At 45.7% G+C, this 19,000-nt stretch overlaps 1 protein-coding gene across 13 annotated transcripts in view; it reads right to left on the reverse strand.

Annotated features, from left to right (window-relative positions):
* Positions 1-19,000, reverse strand: part of PITPNM2 (phosphatidylinositol transfer protein membrane associated 2) — a 115,952-nt gene that overhangs the window by 64,010 nt on the left and 32,942 nt on the right. The window contains exon 1 of one of the 13 annotated variants that reach the window (XM_090120796.1): positions 16,271-16,434. The exons of the other annotated variants lie outside the window; for them this stretch is intronic. The gene's annotated coding sequence lies outside the window, so the exon portion shown is untranslated. Of the gene's footprint in view, positions 1-16,270; positions 16,435-19,000 lie in introns of those variants that run through there. 13 annotated transcript variants of the gene reach the window in all.

Below are 19,000 nucleotides of genomic sequence, written 5' to 3' on the forward strand. Positions count from 1 at the left end.
CTACAGGCAAAATTCTCGTCATTGATGTCAATGCCAGACTTGTTTTTACACTGCTGCTTAAGAATACAGCCAAAGATCAAAGAGCAACAAAAAAAATCCCATCGTACCCAGCCTTGAGGCAATTTAATAAAATTATTGCTTAAGAATATAGGGAGTAGAGCATTTACCACACCAAGGGTCAAAGCAGTAACTTTTCAAATACCCTTAAGATATCCCCATAGGATGTGGATAAAGGCAGGAAAATAACACAAGGGAGGGGAGGGAAACTAAGACTGAGGAGAAAGAGGGGACAAAAGTGGCAATGCAGCCTCAGCAGGACATGATGGCCACTCTGCCACCATTTAAAGCACTCGCCTGGATCCTTTTCATCACCAGACCTCACCTTTCTGCCTACTGAGAGTCTCCAGATACAGATACTGCAGCAGATGCAGCCCCAAACCCTGCAGTTGAGGAAAAGGTCCAACAATAAAGTGATGGACTGAAGTGCAGCTTGGGAACCAGGAACTCCCACCACTATCCACGCTTTTCCCTGTTTGCACATCTCTTCACTGACTTCTCACAAAGCTTAGAGAGATGAAAACTCAATGCCTGTGTTCACAGAGCAACCAAGGACAACGTCCAGTGCTTTAGCCCTGGTCTACTGACTTGGGACTGGCTCTAACCTCTCTGCCTTACCTGGCCTGGGGCTGAGCTCACCTGGGGGCACAGACCTCTGCATCCCAGCTGCAGGCTTTGACAACTTTGTCAATAGCTTGCTGCTGTTCAATTGCTGTGTTCTTATTCGGCTATAAAGCCCATCCATCCTGGACCGACTCTTCTGGAAGAAGCTATCTGTCTGCTGCTGCATCATCTCAACAATTTATTTTCAAATTCAATTCTCTGTTTCATTTTATTGCTGTCAGAGTAATCTGTGTGTATGTATCGTGTGCAGGGAGGAAATAATAAAAATAATAAAAAATAATAATATATCTTTGCCATGCAAACCCTGTAGAAAGTAATTTTGGAGCGGCTGCCCTTCCTCCTGACACTGCCATGCAGGAGTCTGCACGTCCACACACACGTGCAGGATTTCCTCCATCAAGTTAATCCTAGAGAACAGGTGGGGATAATCTCATTAGGTGTTTTTAATTAGTGTCATGGCAAAGAACAACAATAATTACCATATGATGGATCTTAAACACCATTCCAGATCTGCACTGGTGCAATGCTGGGATACCAACTCCTGGAGCTCATGGCAGTAGAAGATGAAGCAATGTCTGCAGTGGTTTGTTAAACTTCAGAGATTTTGAAAACTGGGTTTAGAAGCTTCTCCCCCCCCTATAAAAAGCTCTGAAAGCGATTCTGCTTTCCCATAAGGGCATCACTCATGTCTGCCTGTGCTGCTTGCTAAGAACAGGATATTTCCTATCGATTGGAAGAGATGAATAAAACAAAAATAGAACCTTAAAAGCAATAAAATGGCAGGAAACCAGTACCAAGGAGGAAAAAATGTGTTTATAATGAAGTGCCAGAGAGGTAATAATTCAGATGGCCAAGACACAACAGAGACTATTTTATTACAGACTAAAATCCCAGCAGTGTTGGCCCGAAACAGACGCAGCAGCCACCATTAGCTGAGGTTTCTTTGTAGAGTTCCCCTCCAGGTTTCTGTTTTCCTGTGGTCAGTGCTCAAAGCCCAGGCTCTGGTTCAGCCTGCAGGTTCCTGTATGGCAGCAGGTTGCTGAGGAAAGGCACTGCACCAAAAACGGCCAAAAACTCCTGAAAACTGATCACTGCAGCTCCTGCAACCAGCCCCAAACACCAGGTAGAGAGAGAACAGCCCTTGAAGCACACTGGCCAACAGCAAGAACCACATTTCATAGAGTCATAAAGGCTGGAAAAGACCACTAAGATCAAGATCAACCATTAACTCATCACCACCAAATGATAAGCTGCAAAACATCTGCCCTAGCTTTTACCCAAGCAGAAGAACCCAGGTGGAAACCAATACAAGATAAATACTCAGCACCACATCAGGTCTCCCAAGGGTCTGCCAAAGCCCCGCAGGTCTGGAGGCAGCCCATGGGCTTTGCAGACCCCAACCTGCTGGTGATGCAGGACACTGCTGTGCCTGCTGCTATTTCTGCCGTGGGCAAGGGGCACACTGGAGTTATTCAATTTATATGCAGAGCTGTAGTAACTGTGAGAGCCAGGCACATAACTTTATACAATCGTTTTAGAATCAGGCTTTCGAAGTATAATTATGCTGCAGAGTCAATATCCTGCCAAGATGAGTCAGGTCCACCTCTGAGCTATTGTTTCAGGCTGTGGCTGAAGACTGAGGTGCGGTGCATTGTATTTACCTCTGGTTTTAACAGCTTCTCTCATAACAATGTCCAACTTCTTAAGGAAGGGCCTCTTCTTTAAGGAGGGAACCATCAGGATCTGCAGAGGCTGAGCAGGGAAATGTCTCAGCTCAGAAAAAGGCATGCGGTGTCCTGCAGTCACTGCAGGAGGTGAGGGTCAGTCTCACTGCTAGTAAATGAGGGAGCAAAGGGCTGATGACAACTGACAGCTTGTAATTAAGGAATAAGATTTAGTGCACGAAGGGTATTTAAATAGGAGGCCAAACCCCAGTCAGACTGACAGGCTGGCCCTGAGGACACAGGAATTGAGTATTAAACAAACTCCTGGCTCCTTTGCACGGCCACAACACCCGCTGTGCCAGGGCTGCTGGTTCCTGTGTGCTAGAGGGAAGAAATAAAGCCCTAGAAGCACAGAGCCTCGCATAGGAAGCTCGTTTTACATTATGATAAAGTTTAAGGACTCCCCTGAGGAAAAAAGTCACCACAGAGGTCAGGCAGAGTCATGGCAGAGGCAGGTCGCAGCCCCAGGACTGCAGCATCAGGCTCTGCCTTGCACTCAGCAGCTGAGTATTTTCACAACACTGAGAAATGAAATGCAATTAACACTGAGAAAACGAAGCCAAACGCAGTGCCTAAATAAAGGTATTACCTGACGATATCATCTACCTTCCTAAAGGCTTCCTTTAGGTTTTCTACATCTCTTTAACACCCCAAGCAGAAGGCTCCTTGGACAAAGTGGTATTGGAGAGACGTCAGCACTGATCCCACCTGGGCAGCCTCAACTCTGCAAACACCCTGATAGAGAGCCCAGTGCCCAGGGCAGGAAGCACTGCGTCCACACTGTGCTCTGATTTATTGATGCCATTAGAAGAAGCAGCAGAAACATCAAACAGATTCCTAGGACCTAAGTCAGCATTTTTTCAAGGCAGCCTCAACGCTCACACCTTGATTAATGCAGCACCCTCCTTCTGGCCCAGAAGCAGCCTCACTCAGCAGAATGTCACTGCTACACTGACCCTTAGCTAGCTTTGATCACATCACCCCTCTTCACCTAAAGGTTAAAAGAAAACCAACATTTCTGTTTTGGAGCTAGCATTACTTGCATAACATTCACCACTGCACTCACACACATGTGCATATGTGCAATATATAAAACTGAATGAGATGGCTTTTTATAATCTGCAGTGCTCAGGTTTAGTACTCCGCTCATACCCGCTGACTGACAGCTAAGCAGATTTAAAAATTCATCAGGCCTTGAAAAAAAAATAAATTAAAAGTTAAAGTTCCTTCAAAGTTCACGCTACTACTGATTAAAGGATACGGTGGCAGTAAGTAATGTTCTTTGTAATCATTCATCTTAATCACACATCTCAGCTGTCACATCTTTTTTTAAGCAGAAGTCCTTATGCAGTGCTTACACACTGAAGCTTCTGGGCAGAGCTCAGAGCATACCTGGCAGTGAATGAGCACATCCCCAAACGCAGCTGCAGCACAGAGCTGGGGAGCACCCACAGCCCCGGCTGCAGGCAGGATGAAAGGGAGGGTGGGGTAAATGAAATCAAATGAGGAGGAGGAAAAATGCAACATCCCTGAAAAACAGCTTTCCTCTTGTGCAAACCTCAGGGCAGGCTCACGGAGAGATCTCAAATGCAGATTGCAGGGCAAGGGGCTGGGGACAAAGCGCTGCTCGAAAAGGAAGGCATGGAGCGAGCGAGTCGCATTTGCAGCACTTAATCTTTTTTCCATTATTAGATACAATTTGACGTCACTTATAGAATTTAAGAGCTCACTGTAAAGCAGATGTTTATTACAACAGAAGGATGGAATCAGTCCACATGCAATATAGCTACGCTGGAGCTATTAAATCTTGTTATAGTTCACTGGGCAGCCAAATACTAGCCTTAAGCAATGGGAGGGAAAGAGAAAAAAAAATAATAATAATCACACCACATCTACACATCCCTTTTTCTCCTTAAATATTCCACAGTTTTGTCCTTTATCTTCACACTTCCTACTCCTGTTACTTCTTTAACATTTGGGGAGAAGCAATCTCAGCTCCTTTCTGCCCTCCAAGCAGTGCTGCAGTGTGACGCAGGCAGCCTGTGCTCACCTCTCACTCCAAGGGGACCAGGTGAAGTTCCACAGCTGAACTTGGGCTGGAAAATTGACACCTCAACTCGTGCCATGCCTGGAGACTACGTGGTGATGAAGAAATAAAGGAGTCATTAAAAGAACTAATATGCATAGTGAACTAACTCACTGATGAGTGCGGAGGGAAAGACAAACCACTCTCTAAGTTTTTTGCTGATGCATGCTGGGGATAAAGCTGAATATCAAAAAGAATGTGACAAAAAATTAAAGGTTGTAAGTTTCTGGGCAGTCTCTGGGCAAGAGCAGCCATAGAGCTGGTGGCCTCGTGTAGAGCCAACCACAAATCCTGCACGGGTATGTACTGCTAACAGGCAGAGACTGCACATGCATAAATATGTATAAATACAAATATAAAGAGATGTGTCATATTTTGTATTTGTATGTATATACAGACACACGTATACATGTATACATACACGCACAAAAACATAAAAAAAAGCATTGGTAACTGCAGCATATTGGCTGAAAACAGCTTGAAAATTGCTGGGGGTGGGATAAAATAGTGGAAAGGAAAATGTGCAATGCTGCAGGCACACAGCAATGGGAAACATTGCACTTTCGTGCGGGGGAAGGCCAGCGCCAAGCACAAGTCTGTGTGCTCTTCAGTGGACGAGAGAGGGGATGATGGTCAAGTTAAACAGAAAAAAAATGAAACACTAAACATTTCTGAGAGTATTGCACTTACACTGTGCGCCTGTGGGTGCTGCAGTCACTCCTTTCCTAAAGAAATGAGGGAAGTGAACAGTGCATGTGGTACCATCTCTGCTGGTTGCTCAAGGCTTCCCTTGGGTGGAAGAAGTGAAAAGTCAACCAAGGTGCAACGTAACCATGCTCTCCATGGTCTGTGGCACAACCCTTTTACTCTGCTTACAGGAGTGCTGGCAGCAGCAAGGCACAGAAATTTAACCAGCAGAAAGACAAACGATGAATCAGAGTCAAGAGATGACCCCACCTGTCCAACTCATGACACCTCTCCATCCACTTCTCTCTCCATCAGCCAAATCTCTCAGTCTGTACAGTATTTGCAGAAGCAAAAGACCTTTGCTCTCTAACCTATGTTACCCTCACCGCATGTCAAGCCTCTCTTCTTGTGCCAGCCTCAGGAGAGGTGAGCCACTCTTCTGCAATTCCCATTTTTCATATCCAAAATCATTTGCCTTCCTCCCTTGTCTCCTGGATTATAAACCCTGATTCTTTTTCTCTCTCTCCCAAGGGTCACATTTAGCAGCCCTCATTCAATCCTTGTTTCTTCATCCCTTCTCCCACTCATCCACCACCAAAGCAGTCCTGAAGATACAGGATTACTCCATGTCTCCCACGCTCTATTTGTCACTGGCATAAAGCAATCCATGGCCACTCAGTCCAGACCCCACTGCAGCCCCATCTCATCTCCTGTGCAACGGTACCCACACCACTCATTCCTTGTCTTACAGTTTATTCATTATACTCAGCACTCAACTTTACCAAATTATAGCTCATTTCAGACTATTGCCCAAGGTTAATTTGAATTTTTATCCTGTCCTCAAACACCCGCAGATCCACTGAAACTGTTTCTGAGACACAAGATGGGTATTTCCTATTTTGGGATTTGAGTCAGCAATGGACAGACTCTGGACTGCTTCCTTGGTAGTTCCTTATAAACTGAGACATCAGCTGCTACTCCATTTTTTTTAGCAGTTTCAGTCTAGATGGAAATAATATTTTATTACCTCACTTACGCAAATGTATGTGGAAAAGGAAAGGAACATTCATAGCTGGTTTTAAAAGACTTTCATAGAGGGAAGGAACACTGTACGACTCAAAGTCAGTGTTACAGCACCATCATATTTCACACTGGCTTCATTAGGCTGAGATTTACCTTGCCCAAAGGCAAGACAGGGATAGAGAAAAGTCTTATTCCATCAGAGGAAACTTGTAATGACAGCAGAAATTCTTGCATGGGAAGCAAGACAAACGCAGCTGTGAAGGTTGATGAATAATTCTGCAATTGAGATAGAAAGTAAGAGGCCATTTTGCACAGGAGAGGTAGATGTTCAATACCTCCGTTGCTTCTTTCATCCATAACACCAACAGATTAACGTTTCTCTGGCTGCGTTAATTCCTTTGGAGTTTTGACTTAGGAAATAATTACACTAAATATTTCATAAGTGCCTTTGAAAGTTTTTTGGTTAATAAAGAACAAGGAATTGCTAGCTGCTCTCGCGCTGCGGCACGATAATGAAAGCACACAGATAATCAATAACCATTTTCAGTTCATTATTCAGCACATTTTGGGCTGGTGCTATTTCCCTCCCTCCATCATTCCGCATCCCACACGCAGAGTGATGAAGCATTTTTAAACCATCAGACCTTACCACTTCTGCTAATGGTCCTCAGTGCTAACCACTGCATGGCACGCCAGCCCCTAATTATGTCTACAGAACTCAGAGCTTTCCAGGGTGCTTTCAGACTGGTAGAGTTCTTCCTTTGGTGTGGATAACAAATTGCTGCACTTCTTCAGCATCCCCCATGTGCACACCAGCTCAGCCTGGATCTTGCTTTCAGTTTCCTCTCAATTTGGGTATTTTCTATTGCTTTGTCTCTCAAGTTAAAAGGCAAAGTTTCTGTTCTGCAAAGTCATTCCACAGGTGCCTATATATAGCAAATATATGCAGCACTACGCTGAACTCGTGTTGGCTGTTTGGGGCCATGGTGGGGGCCAGATCCTTCGCCCTGCCCCAAACCCATCCACTGCTCTAGGACTACACCTGCAGCTCCAGCAAACTCTGGGCCTCTGAAGGTGTTTCCTGGACCTAGGGCAACATCTTCCAGGGAGAAGTTAAGAGGAAGTTAGGGACCTTCTGGAAGGTGAAGAAAGTCAGGTTGGGCGAGGCTGATCACTGCCTTCCCATCAGAGAGCACACATTTGCAGAACTGAGGCTGAAGTGGTGTTAAAACCTTAAAGGAGGGCAGCTTTTCTCAAGGACTACACAACACTGGTCACTACAAGGTCCAAGCCTTATTGCTAACTGCAGCACTAAGAGTTATTTTCCATTACGCACCTTAGGAGCGATACACATCCAGGCAAGTTTCCCTGCAGAGCATCATAACAGCAAACAATTCCTGATGCTAGCTCTCCTGCCACAGCGTGGTGACTCACTGCTGGAGCTGCTGGCTGCCAGCACACTGCCTGCAGCACTGGTTGTGGCTGTTCCAGGCCCAGGGCCATCGACCTGGAGACCCCCAAGGAGATGAGAGGCCACAAGGCAAGATGAAGTCCTCTATCTCCCTTCCTACCTCTCTGCACTTGGAGCACAAGGTGAAAAAATGAACACTGTTAGTTCCCTCACACACTTTTTTTTCTTTTCTTTTAAATAACCAGGTTTTCATGGCAAAGAAATAGAAGTGGACACTAATTGACGTGATGCTGAACTGGTTCTTTGCTGGAGAGACAGAAGGCAGAAATGTGAGATGAGCTGCCATACAGTATTGGGAAGGGGAATACAAGTACAGTATCTATACTCTCAATGCAAACAAACCTTAGACATGAAATTTAAAAGCAACCCACACCCAAGAGATATCTGCAAAGCATTTGAGGTGCTAGTTTAAAAAACACAAACCTCACACCCATTTTCACCTACCTGCTAGGTTTTACTTTTCTAGTCACCTCCTCAATCCCTCCCCTGACCCCACCAGCCATCTGCTGACCCACCCCAATGCTTCTCCACTACTGCATCCATCCACCTTCTCATCCCAGCAGCACAGACACACTCAGAATCCTTAGGCTGAGGACACCTGCAGCAATGCCACTCATTTCGGAGCACGCAGGTGCTGAGATAGAATTGGACCAGAGGAGGCTGACTGCACTGCAGAGTGGCACTGTCACTCCCAGGAGGGAAGCCAGCTGCACCTTTGTATATTTAACTTCTGTACAAGCTTTTCTGAGCACAAAGTACAGTGTGTTTTTACAGAATACTTATAAACTCTTCTCCAGATTGAACTCAGGGACAGCTACAGAGCCTTGTATTTGTTTGGATTTCTTGACATGCAATTCAATTATGACTCCCAACATTTTTGCTGACTTGTGAAATAAAACATCATCTAATAGGGAAAGGAGATGCACTGTGGAAGGTACGTGAGCACCTGCAGCTCGTCAGGATCCATGGGCTGAGCTGCCCATTGGGATCCTCCTGTGAAGTGGAGAGAAATGGGAAAAGGGGAGAAAAGTGAGGGATTCAATGCGAGCCCAGGACAGCAAACACTGCTGTGGAGATGAATGCAGCTGTCAAGGTAAGATCTGGTAAGAAAGAAGAGGAAACAGTGCCATTCAATTGAGTCACCCAACCTGACCAAGCGCGTGCAGAGTGGAGGGGCAGCTCCAACCCCAAGCAATAGCAGTGCCTGGTGCCCAGCTGTGCTCCTTGCAGCCATCCACAGAGCCCAGGAGATGCTTGGAAGCTCTGACCTGGCCTCAGGAGATAGGGCAAGAATCATTACCCCTCATTTGCTGGGGAAACTGAGGTACAGAGATAGGTGATCTGGCCCAACATGCAAAAGAGAAAAAATGACAGCAACAATTCAGTTTCTGGGTTCAATTTTTGCCATAAAAACTTTTTTTTTTTTCCCTCATTTAAATAGAGAAGGGAGTCAGGGAGCTCGAACACATCAAGTTTTGCTGATATCTGGCATAATTCTGCAAGAATAAAGCAATCCTCATGCATCTCCCACCAGCATCTCAGGAATAAAGCCAGCTGTCAGCTACAAAATCAAAAGAAATTTTTTTCTTATTACCCACTGCCTTTGGAGCTATCAATAGCTGCAAAAATAAAATGAATCTTGGAAATTAGCACAGCTCATTGATTCCTCCATGCACCCAGGGCTTCTCTGCACACCCCATCTCAGCAGCACACAGGCAGGCCCAGACTGCACCTGGAAGCTTTAGGAGTCTGTCTCTCTTTTTGAAGTTTCTAGCTCAGAAGCACAACCCACCAACTTGACAAAAGCACTTGGACGCAGCCTGGCACAGTGCATGGCTTTGTGGCCTTGGGATGAGCATGGCCACAACCAACCAAATCTCCTGTGCATCTCCTCTGCGCTTCTACAAAGGACAAGGAAAAAAGCTGGGAACAAAAGGTGGTCAGACCTTCACTCAAAGCAGCATCTTCACCAAGACTTGTGCAAATAACGTTATAATGGTTCCTGACCTGGAAGACCAGCTCAAAGGAGGTGCTTTTTTTCTGTTTCCCCATCAGACATCCAAATTGTGTCTGGAATGTCCTTTTTTGAAGTGTTCTTTATAATTACAAAAGCAAGTCCAGAAAAAAACAAAGCCCACAAAGAGCAACTGCACTGAACTTTCGTTTTCATTAGCACGGAGTGGAAACATTGCTCCTACCCAGCAACAGTTGAGGAGGCAAAGCACAGAGCAGAAAGCGTCAGACCCCATCAGTTCAGATTTCAGGGTCAGCCCTGAAGGCTTTGACCGTGGCTGCAGAACTCTGTGATCCTTAAAGCAGTGAGAACCATGCCTGGCCCCACTGGGGCAGCCACACTCCTCAGGTTGTCTCAGCTCCTGCCTCAGCCGTACAATTCTCAGCCTGCTCCGACTGCTGTTCTATGCCCTGAGAGCTGCTCCAACCTCGCTACTGCAGCTCTGTGTGTCAGCTGTCAGATAGCAGGAGTGCCACACAGCCTTTGCGAGAGCCACACATGCCCTTCATTAAAGGGCATTATAGCTGTATTTATATCTGACATAAATCTGCTTTGTAAACAGTGACCTGATTCAGGATCTGGACTTCCTTAGACTGTGACATCAGGAGCGCACGCGTGCTGGTCCCTAGCGGGCAGCATCAGCCTTGCCAGGCTGCAGGAGGGGATGCTGCTCACCCTCCTACCTGCTCACCTTCTTCACTTGCTGATAATATGATGGGATCGGGATGGAGGAGCCGAAGGGCTTGAAGATTTCCACTTTGGTCACAACATTGCACAAAGAAAAGGGGAAAGAGAAGATAGGATGATTATTGTACATCTGATCTACAATTTATGGGTAGTACAAGTGTCCAAGGGACAGATACGTTTGGGTAGTTTAGACCAAAACACGCAGCAAACACTGCCTCAGCCAAAACCAGAAATGAGTAGCTAAACTGAAAACCATATCCAAGCTCTCACCCCAGGCAGCAGATCGTTTTCTCATCACGTTTCCATTTGTTGCCAACTCAAAACGCTATGACAAAAATGTCAGCTCATTAGATTTGTTCTTAGAAGTCTGAGGCTCTCGTATATGAAGTTGGTATTATCAGAGTCCACAAAATGTAGCAAAGTACATAAAGGAAGCAGGCACGACATAGCTCCAATTTAATCTTGATCAAGTTGTTACAGTCAAAGAAGTGTTTTCCAAAATGGCAATTAATTTTTAAAAGTATGCATAAAGGGGGGTTCTTAATTAATAGAATACTTAAAAGAGATGAGCTAGAGAGGATTGTCTATTTTACTAATTTAATGGCTATTCAGTACCTATTAACTTCCTCATCAAACATCACCCCCACCTTTTCCTAGCAGCTTAGCTACCCACTTGTCAGACACAACACAGCTTCATTAGCCTGAAAGTTCAATTTCTGCATTTTCACAGATCTGCTTTTATTTTGTCAGTAAGCTAAAATCCTGACTGACAGTGAAGCCCCGAAATCAATAACATAAGCCCTGCATTTGTTTTTTTTACGAGTTCTGGATGGCACTTCGATGTCACGGCCCCAGCAGTGCCAGCTGCAGCAACACAGAATCAGCTGGAGCAGGAGCCAGGTAGGAAACCCCTGAGACCTCGCACTGTGGGATAACTCCCACTGCTCAGAGCTCAGCACCACACACTCACTGCCTTTATAGAAATCTGTACCTAGATGCCCCACAAACAAGAAACACATCAGCAGAGATCAGCTCCTGCCAAGGCAACCCTAAACTAAGCACAGCCACGCACTGTGTCTGGCCTCAGTGCTGTGAACTAAGACCTCAGAGCAGAAAGAATCCATCTGCATGGATTTCACTGCAGGATCAGAGCTCCAGGAAGCCCCTATGAAAGATAAGAAGCTGAAAGAGGTTACAACTAAGGCTAACACTAAACAAAAGCTAACAAAAACAAAACCATTCCTGTCTACCAGTTTTATCTGCAAACGCTACTCAGCTGTGTTTAAGCCCATAACAGCCATATGCACAGGCTTCAATAAAAGGGACACCTTTCTCCCAGCTCCTGCTGTTGCAATCCTACAGAACAGATCTGAACATCAGCAGAAGGGGAAGTTCAGGATATATACAGCATTGGTTTCCAAGAGAATATTTCTTGTGTCACGTGAGAGCAACATTCTTAGCCAACTTGGCAGAAAATAGACAAGCTGCAGAGCTAACCTAAAAATACCAGTCTTGCTAATTACAAGAAAGAAAAGCAGAGCATAAGCAATGGCAGCACTACAATCCATACTTTCAGTGACACCCTGCTAACAATTTTTTTCCCCTAAGTACACAGCAGTTTCTGAAAGATTGTCTCTGTTGCTCAGGTGTGCAAGTCATGCAACTGAGACAAGCTAAGCTCATTTCAGACTGTTGACTTATGGCTTCATCTGGGTGATTTACTCATGTTTGTCCTCTTCCATCACACTTTAGCACAGCGTTAAGAAGTTTTCATGTTCTGGAAGTCAACTGCTCCCAAGAGGCAGCTTGGTAATGCTCCCAGAAGTGAGCAGGGCACCAAGCTGTCGTGGGATGAAAAAATCCTGGAGGAAGATCAAGGAAAAAATAAAAAAGACACATTGCCACTGCGTGATTGTCATTGCCAATAGATCATCAGCTCCATAAATCCATCTTACCTGGTGTGGGATCTGAGAACAGCATAACGCAGGCTTCAAGGTATGCCAACAGCTCACACAAGCAGTCACTTTATGGTCAATCCCTGCCTCCTCAGGCATAGGTTAATTTTTCTTTTTCCACAGCAAGGCTAAAGAGGAATAGAGGACACTGGCAGACTTAGAAAATGGGCAAGCTGCCACCAAAGCCAGGTGCTTCCACCCAGGGCCGAGCACTGCCTGGGCCCCCAGCAGCATCCTGCTCACTGCAGTAACAGCAGTCGAAGGATTGCACGAAGATCAAGGCATACAGGCAGACTCATGAAGGCAATGGTCACGTTTAAGACAACCAGAGCTGCTTCTCAAAGTGCTGAAGTCAGCCAGAATCTTTATTTAGGACTGAAGTGCAGTAGCTTTCCTCTGAATAGGAGATAACATGGAAACTATTCTTGTGGAGTTTATTTTGAGTTGAAAATATTTTCCAGTTTCATGTTGACAAGATTGTAACCACACTGCGTTACAGAGCAATGCCTGAATTTGCAAGGCCTGACACAGGGAGAAGCAGAGAAAGCCACATTTTCCCCTTCAAACAGCTTGTTACTGCAAGAATCCTTACATTTTCAAAATAATGTCATGTCATCCTTCAGCACAAAAGGGCCCCAGAACCCAGACCACAGCTACGCTGTCCATCATGCCAGGCAAGCTGCAGTAATAAGATTAGCCAAACAGTCATAAACTGACCGTATCTGGAGGAGAAGGAAGTAATTTCCTCCTATTCCTCTTCCTGGCAATCACCTCCAAGATTTTCCAAACATCTGAGCAGCATCAGCCTCTCCAGCACTTCCCAGTGCTGAGCTCCTTTGGGATTTCAGGCAAATTCCTTCAGCCCTGCTGGCAACGCTGGGTTAGCCTGTCACATTTACTGCTTGTTAAAAGAACGTGGTAAAAGTGTGCACTGATGCCTCCTGTCCTATTCACACCTCCTGTGATGCCTTCAGAGAGCACATGGGTACAGGATCCCCCGGGGGAGGCTGCTCCACATCTCTCCCAAAGCAACGTGCTTTGGTGCAGCTCTACTCAAGCTAAGGAGTGCTGAAAGAAATGCCATTAGTTTTTATTTTAAAATGCAGTCAGCTCTGGTTAGAGAGATAAGAATGCTGCCCCAGCCCGCTCCAACGTTTCAGCATCAACTGGTTCTGCAAAAGGTGGCAGAGACAAAGAGTAGAAATGCCCTTCCTGGAGGCAGCACCCCAGTTTCCTCTTCTCTTCCACCCCCAAACCAACAGCGTGAGGCTGCTCCGTGCATGCTGACCACAGTGACCATCCCCAAACCTGCCCAGCAATGTTGGCTCGGGTTGCTTTTTGGCTTCAGCTTCTCAGCACCAGTAGATTCAGCATCAGATTTGGGTTGCAGTTTCTGGAACTGGCACCCTGGTGCCCGTGGCTTTAGGCATTCCGAATGTCAAACACCCTCTGCCTCTTTCCCAAAACACGATTCAAGCACAAATTTAGCACAAGCTAAGCAATAGAGTGACTGTGCTGCAGTCATGAGGGTTACAACATACCACCCAAACCCATGACATTTCCATAGAAACCACAGCACGAAAGAAAAAAAGCCTAAAAAGCTGACAAGAGAAGAAACACATGGTGAAGTCACTCTGGAGGGAAATAACGCACGTGTGCAGGATCCTCCCCAGCTCCTCAGCAGGCTGCTGTGCAGAGGTAACCATTCATGTCCAACCCCATGCCAACAAAACCTCAACACCCACCTGCCAGCACTCCACACACACCCCTGGTGAAGGGTGGTGATTAAGAGCAATGTCATGCTTTGTTTGGTATACCAGTAATTTTCTCCAAGTTTCAGTCCCTGAGGTTATGTGATGGGAATAAGCATATTTACCCCTGGGGATATATCAGAAGACAACTCCTTTACGTGTTGTTACAAACACCATTCCCTGCTACCTACTGTTGTTAGGTTGTGTAGAGCCTTCCAGAATTAAACAAACAAATAAATACTGGAATATGCAAGAGAAGTAATTCATTCTTTTGGTCAAGCAACCTCCTGCTCAGAGTAGGAAAACAAACACCAAAAACCACCTCATGGCAGGGGCACGCATTTTCAGCTGTAAACTAATAAGACACTTCCAGCAAAAAAGAACTTAAGTATGTTCCATTACACACTTGCCTACTCCAGAGAAATCTTAAGTGACATCAAGGGAAAAAAAAAGAAGAAAAAAGAAAAGAAAATCAGTCAAGAGTGCAACGACTGTTGAATAATTCAGGATGCTCTGCTCTTGCTCTGGAAAACCAGTCACATTCCAGTGCATGACAGAAGCAAGCAGGCTCTATGGAGAGCAATGCAAACAGGCACAAAGGAGGCTGCTTGCTCCAAACTCAGTGAGCATCTCCAAGCCTCTCCAGACAGAGGGATGGCAGTCACTGCATGCTTGGTGCTGAACTCAATTGCCTGCATGTCACACAACCTTCCCAGAAAAGCCAAAAATCAAAGCTAAGCCAAATTCCATGAGCCTTGAAAGCAAATCTGGATGTGAACATTTCTCAGAAGGTCAGAGATGTTGGTTTGGGCTCGTTAGCTCAAAGAACAAGACTTTAGCATCGCTGACACTGGGACCACGCAGCAATCCTCACGACAGACTCCCTCTCCATGCAATAACAGCAAGCTGGCTTACTACAAAGCAACAGAAGGCTGCCTGCAGCAGCAGGGAGCAGCCGTTCCATCGCACACCTCTGCCAAGCATCCCCTGCTCCAGGCACACGTGCACTCACATCGTGCGCTGCTCCCAAGCCGCTCTCCCTGTTCACCTTCCCCAAGCTACAACGTGCAGCAGCCATCAAATGGCAGCAAAAGTGCAATATGTGCATCTCATTCTCCTATTGTGGCTGCGATGCTCCAAGCTGATTGCCCCTGAGTTTCCCTAAAGCTTCACACGGGCACCCTTCTAGGTAACAGCACGGAACTTTCTGCTTAGGAAAAAACACAACTGCTTTTTGAGAGTTGAAAAATACTTCAGCCCAATGGATGTGTGTTACCTGGAATTAGATCCTAACAGTATGGTCCAGCTACCACTCCATCAGGAGCAGAGCTGGATACTAACAAGTCAATACATTAAATGGTTTATCTTGTTAGCGGTTTTAGAGCTATTTAATAATGACTTCTGGTAACTGCTGTCTGTGTATGTTTATTATTGCAAGAGAGCCTTTAAAAAAAGATCTGTGTAATGGCACAACCTTTCCCTTCAGCTGCATAAAAACTCCACGCTTCAATCGATATCATCATCAGCAAGAAACTAAAAAAAGCTCAGCAGAAGTTATAAAATACAGCAAATTACCTTCTGAGAACAGCTCTGCTGCCACCATATTTTACAGAAATTCTATTTTAAAATCACACACGAAGAAAAAATTAAGTATACATGAAAAAGCAGCTCTGGCCAGGAGACAGCAAATATGTTGTGTTCGCTGACATGCAGGATAATAAAAGCAGAATGGTAAACTGCAACGTGACCTTTAAGGGTCAGTCACATTTTCCATGTGCTGTTAAATATCGCTTGCAGGGGGGGGGGAGGGTGGTGAGAGGGGGGAAATCAACTCATAAAGAAAACATAATAAAATACGCCGTGTTTACTGAAGGTAATCACTGAGACATTGATATGTCACAAATCAGAACAAACCTCCTATGATTTAGCTGAGCAAGAAGAAAGGTCAGCGGCACTCTGCAGACATTTGGCACTTAGAAGTTTTACATAACCACAAGTTTGCACCCCAGAAATCAGCAAGGCACTTCCCCTGCACAAATAGCATGCATTCCTCCCTCCCCGAGCACGGAGGCACTGAAGGGCACAGCAGCTGCGTTCACAGAGCACAAGAAGAGCGTAAGCATTGCTTTTGCCAATAAAAACACAGCTCAAAACAAACGCTACGAATACAAACCCAACCTGGACCACAAACCTGCTGCTCAGGGAACAAGCCAAGCCACGTGTCCTTCAGCTTTACTCATCTTCCTGAGCAAAAAGGCTTGACAAGGAGCTGCCATGAGGCCCCCAGCCCTTCCACATCTCACACCGGGAGGAAATCCAGCATTTATCAAGAACTTCTGGCAATTACAATTCCACCTTAAAAACAAACAGGCCTGAAATTTAGATAAACTTACTACAGCTCTATTCAGCACCACGTGACGTGCCAAAAAACAAGAGCAAACAAACAAAGAAGAGGCTCTGCTTTTTCTGGCTGCTCAATTCACGCAAGCCTGGAACATCTGCAGGAGTTGCCCAGCAGGGCACACCTATTTCTCATTCCCAAGCACATTTTGGAGCACTGGCTCTGCTCAGCCACGGGGCTCCAATGTAGGCAGGGTGGGTGAGAGGGAAGGAGCCAGGCCATGGGAAGAGGTAGTCGGGATGCTGGAATCCTTAAACCTCACGTCCCCATGTTTGGTCTGGAGTCCACTCCTATTACTTCCAGTCTGGATGGACAGCAGAGATGTTTCTAATCTAAAGATGCTCTCTGATGAAAGAGCTCAGTATTTGATACTGGGAAAAATTTAACTTTAAACAAGCAAGCCAAAGTTCCACTTATTCCCATTTCTTTAGCTATGCCATGTGAGATTACCTCCACCGCATGTTTCCCTACACGAGTCAAAAATCAGAAGTATCCTTTATTCACAGCCAAAATAGAGTTTTGAGACAAAACTAAATACAGCAGCACTGCACTCCTCTTTGAACACTTGGCTTTTTCAGGATGGCTTTTTCCACGGATTTCTGTTTAACAGCACACTTTTTTCTTTTTACCTTTCTGCCAGCTTCTCTAGAAGGAAGCAAGCCTCTGTGACTAATCCCTTTGCCTTGCCAGCTGACACAAACCATTACATTACCACATCGTAGCTGAAAAAAATAAAATCAAAATGACAATTTATTCCGGGGAGGTGAAAACGTGGGCATGGGAAGCTCCTGCCTCTCTGCCCCCATTCCTGGGGCCCATGAGCCCAGGCTGCCCTGCACTGAGGGGGACAGTGATGCACACGGGGCAGAAAGAGAGGAAGCTGCCATGGAGAAAGGGGAACTGCTGAAGTGCCCTGAGGTACCTGGTGCCCAGATATCACAGCTAAGCCAGAGGGAATATGGAAGCAAACAGATGCAAGTGCTCCCACAAACCTGAAGCTTCCAGACAAGAAATTACCAGTAATTACTAATAATGTAATTTTCATGTAGCACTCATTGTGAACCAGCTCCGTCCTCACAACAAAGAGGAACAACAAAAGCCACAAACAGTTACCAAATTAGCTTATTACCATCCCTGGAATTTTTTAAACCTTTGTAACCATCCAAATTGGTCTGAATGCACAAACACGATTACAGTAAAGAGGCACAGCTATTTTCTGGGCTGGCCATGTACATCACAGCACCGCAGGCACGGCGGCTGCTGCTCGCCCTGTTGCAGCCACTCAGTGAGCACACAGAGCTGCTGCTGCAGCATCAGGTGCTTCCCCAGCAAAGCAAAGCAAGCCCCAGAGAGCAGAGAGGTGGGCTTTAATGGAAGAACACTTCTCATCAAGTCAGAGGACATCTCATCTTGAGCAAGAAGAGCACAATGTGAGCTGACGACATGATTCCCTGCAATTCAGCAGTGCCCTTCTGAGCAGAGGACAAGTGTCTTAAAAGCAGCCTGCCCTCAAGTTCATGCTTTGTGGGTTGCAGTGTGCATTTTGTTTTCTTCCCCCTCCATTTACTTTAGGTAGTGATCTGAATTGTAGGTTGCCCTCCTTTAACAATTGCCAGTTGTGCTGCTGAGAAAATCCTTGCACTACAGCAATACTGCTCTCAAACTAAAAGATGAAGCATGGATACAGGTAGAGCTCGAGCAGGGAGCACAGAGCTTCCAGCAGCTTCATCCTACTAAGCAGGTCTGATGCTGCGCAGTCACACTTGCTTAAGGCATTTACGTGCAGTGGAACAAGAGATTTTCCACAGTGACAGATACTTTGTACAGCTGTCCAACCTAAAATTCCCAATTGACAGTAGATTCAGCCCATCCTCATACTCTCATGTTCTGGAGGGTTAGTTGTTCTTTTGCATTAAGCAAAGCTGTGTTCAAATGCTTGTTTCCAATAGAGGAGGGAGACACATTGGGAGGATGCAAGCTGTGTCTGAAGAGCTGAATTTCCGACAGATGGGTCAAGAGCAGCAGCAGCGTTCACAGAAACACATGCATCTTTACATACTTAGGGTTGCCATTTGGAAAATATCACAAAAACAACAGTTTACAGCATGGGAAAAAGGGGCCATTTTCACAACAGGTGTCAGAATACACTCCTCTCAAACCTCTCCTGTAGATGCTATAGATGGATGGCTCCTCGGGCAGAGAAAAGGTCAGCATTACTAATGAAGCTCTACTGTACCTACTGACAGTACCAGAAATAGCACGCAGAGACAAATACCTTAATTACAGCGTGACCACCGCCTGTATGGGCTGTAAGTGACGTTTCAAAGTGGAGCTGCTGCTCTGGCTCTATGCTGTGCTCCCTGGGCACATGAGGAGCGTGTTTCTCCTCTGCCAAGGCAAGGCAGAATTTACATATAGTGTCCCACAGGGTGTGAAAGCAGAGAACAAAGCAGCTTCCATTAAAACAAAGAAGTGACAGCGTTTGGTCTGTGTCCCTGATGGGAAGCAGGTGGGATGACC

The sequence above is a fragment of the Phasianus colchicus genome, chromosome 18 (assembly GCF_987193195.1).
Source record: "Phasianus colchicus chromosome 18, bPhaCol1.hap1.1, whole genome shotgun sequence".
In the NCBI taxonomy this organism is placed as follows: Eukaryota; Metazoa; Chordata; class Aves; order Galliformes; family Phasianidae; genus Phasianus; species Phasianus colchicus.